Source organism: Babylonia areolata, chromosome 8, assembly GCF_041734735.1.
Source record: "Babylonia areolata isolate BAREFJ2019XMU chromosome 8, ASM4173473v1, whole genome shotgun sequence".
NCBI classification, from domain to species: domain Eukaryota; kingdom Metazoa; phylum Mollusca; class Gastropoda; order Neogastropoda; family Buccinidae; genus Babylonia; species Babylonia areolata.
Window position 1 is genome coordinate 17647747 of NC_134883.1, and position 5000 is coordinate 17652746.

The window sequence follows — 5000 nt, forward strand, 5'->3', positions numbered from 1 at the left end:
GAGAAAGATCACTGATCAGTTCTGAGAAAACCCCCGAAAACGGAGCATGACTGCCACATGGTGGGTGAAAACGGTCATACACGTAAAAGCCCACTCGTGTACATATGAGTGAACGTGGGAGTTGCAGCCCACGAACGAAGAAGAAGAAGAAGTTCTGAGAAAGATCAGACGCCTGGCTCTCAGTCATCCAGTTTGTGCCGACTCCAAGGCTGCTGAAGGAGAGACAAACAACTGGGTCAACCTGTCACAGGGAAGGGAGATAAGTACAAGCCTTCACATGAACTGAGTGTCAAAAGCAAGGACTTCCTTCCCCTTCCATCTTTTCCTACAAAGTGATAAACATCTTTCCAAATGCCACCTGAAAAAGGGAACTTTAAATATAACAAAGAATGTCTTAGTTGGCAGTTCCTACAATGATCGCTCGTTTCACCACAATTGTTTCCGCCATGCAGCTGATATTCCAGACATACCCTATCCTGAACTGCTGGAGTTCTGAATGAAATCACACTCAGTTCATATCACAAGTGACTTGAAATCAGATGGAGATGGTTAAATAAGACTGACAGACATACATATCATAATATGTATTCAAGTAAAATCCATAAAGGTGTTCACCATGCACCTCACGTCAAAAGAAACTTAATATCATGAAGAAAGAAACTCATATCACAGACTGACTGATCTTTCAAATGAACTCAAAGCAAACGTTTGTTCTTCTTCTTCTTCTTCTGCATTCGTGGGCGTCAACTCCCACGTTCACTCGTATATACGCGAGTGGGCTTTTTACGTGTATGACCGTTTTTACCCCGCCATGTAGGCAGCCATACTCCGTTTTCGGGGGTGTGCATGCTGGGTATGTTCTTGTTTCCATAACCCACCGAACGCTGACATGGATTACAGGATCTTTAACGTGCGTATTTGATCTTATGCTTGCGCATACACACGAAGGGGGTTCAGGCACTGGCAGGCCTGCACATATGTTGACCTGGGAGATCGTAAAAATCTCCACCCTTTACCCACCAGGCGCCGTCACCGTGATTCGAACCCGAGACCCTCAGATCGAAAGTCCAACGCTTTAACCATTCGGCTATGGCGCCCGTCAAAACGTTTGTTCAACTGCTGTCACATGGGACCCAGAATCACAGACACACGTCACCCCAACACTGAAATAACGACTGAAGGCATGTCTGACCGGTACGTAAGTAAACGTCACGAAAACCAGACGCTGAGATCAAGACGCCAGTCAGGGGCATCAACACCTCTCTCCTGTTGTAATACCAGTGTGTTGGCATGAAATGGGTGACATGTCAAATGGGTGACACATCGAAGGAGTGATATGATATACTGGATGAGTGACGGTAACAAAGCAGTAACAAACTGGAGATAAAATAAAAAGGAGTGATCCAAATATCATTACTGTAAACTCTTTCTCTTGTGTCTTTTGTGCACAACTGCTGTCACCTGGGACCCAAAATAGCCTCCCTTGCCTGCCCTTCCTTGTCTTTAGTTTCTGCAGTATTAGAGTTATGCATGCGTGTGAATGACTGGTGCGAAAGCGCTTTGATTTGTCTCTGCACAAGATCCAGCGCTATATAAATACCATTATTATTATTTTTATTATTATTACAACTCATTCTTTTGTGATCATTCTTGCAAAGTTGTACTTCTGTTCTCTGATTGTAAGTCACATAACCACAGCTTCCTCTTTTAATCCTTACTCTTTTGACAATGGTAGGTAGGTCGCTCATTTTGTAGTATAGGATTTATGTCACTCATTCAATATGTCACTCTCTTGATATGTCACTCTTGTCAGTACTGATTTGTTTCACCATTGTCACTTCTTTTATAACAGGATTTGTTGTCACTCCTCTCTTTTGTCATTCCTTCATGATGTCACTCTCTTTGAACACCGACACCCTCAACATACCCAGCAGCTAACATTTCAAGGACTGTTCACAGCTGAGACAGACACGAGACAAGACGGCCAGTCAGGCCAGGGGAAGGAGCCCAGCCATCCAATCAGGCAGTGAACATTGTACAATACTGTTATTGTATCACTTTTTGTCACAACATATTTCTTTGTGTGAAATCTGAGATGCTCTCCCCGTTGAGAGCGCGTCGCCACAATGCAGCGCCACTCAATTTTTTTCCATATATTTGTCTGCCAGTGCATCTGTTTTAAGAACAAAATACAATTGCTCGTGTCTCTGCAAAGTTCAGTATCACAGACTCTGCTCCTCAGTATCCATCTGAACTTCTCCATACAGGGAAGGTAGGCCTAATTGTGAACAATCCCGTTGAAGCGATCGGCTCAACGTGTGTATTGTTTATAATTATGAGGTTGTACTATCGTCACTGAAATGTAGCTCTTTCTGTTTTTGAAAGCTTTTCCCGATTGATTGTATCATGAAAAGTGTGCGCCTATTTATGTGTGTGTGTGTGTGTGTGTGTGTGTGTGTGTGTGTGTGTGTGTGTGTGTGTGTCTTATTGTCACATGTTATCTTTTTGTGTTGTACACCACGCCATATCATTGTTTCTTTGGTAGGCTATATTACGTTTTACAGTTACTGTAAAGCGCCTTGAACATTGAAAGGCGCTATATAAATTTCCGTAATTATGATTACTCCTACTATTATTACTATTATTATTATTCAGTATAATTAAACTGAATAAATCATTTGAATCTCTGTCTCATTCTCTTTCTAATAGATTGTGATTGGCAGAACTGGCAAAACAACATTCAGACAAGTGAAAGATTTCAAACGTACTCCGGCTCTGTTCACTGGGACTTCAGTCGCATTTCGTCAGTCAGACCATATCCATCTCTAAATTTAAATCGTGCTGTAATCCAAATTATCATGTGTCGAAGTTTCGGCATGGGGAGGAAGGGGGCGTAGCGGGAACTGTGTCGAAGCGAACGTGCGACGTTTTTTTTTTTTTTTTTTTTTTTTTTTTCAAATTTATTTATTTTATTTCATTTTTTTAACGAACGCGGAACATCCGCACCTCATGTACCCAGCAGCCAGAGTGCACGTGCGCAGAAGAGTTCTAAACTCACCGTACCGTGCCACCAGTGCCGGTCTATGTGAACAGTGTTCGCACATGACACAGTTTGACCCACTTCCCTCATCTTCCCTTTGCTGTGTGAACGCTCCGGCAAGAGTGCATTTGTTTCTCATTAATTTTGTCAGTGACTGTGGGATGTCGCGCCTTCTGCCAGATTGTGTGTCGAGAATGATTGAAAGGCGCTATTATTTGATTTTTTTTTCTCTCGGGGAAATCTGGAAATTAAGAATTTATGGTATCTAAAATTTGCTCTGAGGAAAGTAAGTATTAATTTTCTTTTAAAAAAAGACAATCTTTATTCGGTTGCCGTTTACCAACATTTACATTCAGTTCAGGTACTTTGTATATAAGAGTCAGTGTTAGTTTGTCTGATTAATCTGCCTTTTCAGTTTCTCAAGATTAAAATTTTAGGTTACAGGAGTAGCATCTATCGTTGTTTCGAATATAGTTCTCCACAGGGTTTGGCGACAGATATGTGCTCTTGTCTCTCGTGGAGCGGATGCGTCATCCTGGTTTCTGCGGTGTGATAAAGTCACTCGGAGTGATCGCTGGCACCAGACCCTCAACCACCTTGTAGAAGAAGCCTAGCCGTAGTTGGAGGCGTCTTTCCTGGAGTGTAGTGAGTTCATGTTTCTTCAATAGTCCTGTTATAAAGCCTGGTGTGGTGGAGCGGTAGTCCTTTGCTATAAAGCGCACTGCGCTTCTTTGTACACGTTCCAGCATGTTGATCTCCTGCTGCGTGTGTGGGTCCCAGATGATTGCTGCATATTCTAGGACAGGGCCTACGAGTGCAAGGTAGGCATTTCTTCGGCAGGAAGTGGGACTATGCCTGAGGTTCTGACGAAGAAATCCTAATGTGCTGTTGGCCTTATTTGAGACCACTTGAGGTTAGCTGAGAATTGGATGCCGAGGTAAGGGTTTGAGGTGACTTGCTGTAAGATGGTGTTGTTTAGGGAGTAAAAGTGGAAGGAGGCAGGGGACTGTGCGATGCTCATGGTGTAGCACTTTGAAGCGTTGAAACGCACGTTGAGATCAAGAGCTAAATGGATCGGATAGCAGAATGAGAAAAGATAACAAATTACTTGTGTACTACTTAGAGAAACGCCATTTTGTTAATAAAAGTATGAGATCAAACTGGAATAATGACAGGGGGTCCCCAGAAGATAAAACATGATCGAAGTACACGCATTAAAACTTTATACACAAAAAGAGCATAAGACGAATGCCAGTGAAATTTATGAGTTAGCAAAAGAATGTCCCACTTAATTTATCCCAAGACGAGAGCCACTCATTAAGGGGAGAAATAACATTAGAGGAAGCAGACCTGCCACTAAAAAACAAACAAACTGGTACTGATGAAAAATGGAAAAAGCTCTGGCGCATATATGTTTTTCAGTGGAGCAGAGTTCTACAAATTTGATGGGGGAAAAATTAGGTTCTTTTGTTGTACGATCGAGGTCAGTCTAATCCCAGTCTCTTTTGCATCTTAGGTACGGCGTAACACCGTGACCATCACATGCACACACTTAAACTGACGCAAACACGCACGCCCAGTTTACGGTTCAGTTCAGTTCAGTCACTCAAGGAGGCGTCACTGACTTCGTTCGGACGTCGCTACACGACGTGCTTCTGCTAAGCAGATGCTTTACCACTGAGCAGTGCAACCCAACGCTCTTGGTCGGGTATGAGAAAACAAGACCAAGAATTAAAAAAAAAACTGAAAAAGAAGACTGAAAAAGAAAAAAAAACGAGAAAAGAAAAGAACAAGAGAGAGAGAGAGAGAGAGAGAGAGAGAGAGAGAAGAAGAAGAAGAAGAAGAAGAAGAAGAAGAAGAAGAGCACGCACACACAGGAATGGTGTCATTTACTATTTTTTCGCATTGTTGGTGTAAAAAGACAAGTTATTTTATTGCCAACAGTTCCGGGAAACAGGAC

The 5000-nt window shown here is 42.5% G+C and overlaps 1 protein-coding gene across 1 annotated transcript in view; it reads left to right on the forward strand.

Moving 5' to 3' along the window:
* The first annotated feature begins 4994 nt into the window (after positions 1-4994).
* Positions 4995-5000, forward strand: part of LOC143284982 (uncharacterized) — a 28749-nt gene continuing 28743 nt past the window's right edge. Inside the window, exon 1 of the mRNA XM_076592144.1 lies at positions 4995-5000. This exon is cut by the window's right edge and continues 299 nt beyond it. The gene's annotated coding sequence lies outside the window, so the exon portion shown is untranslated.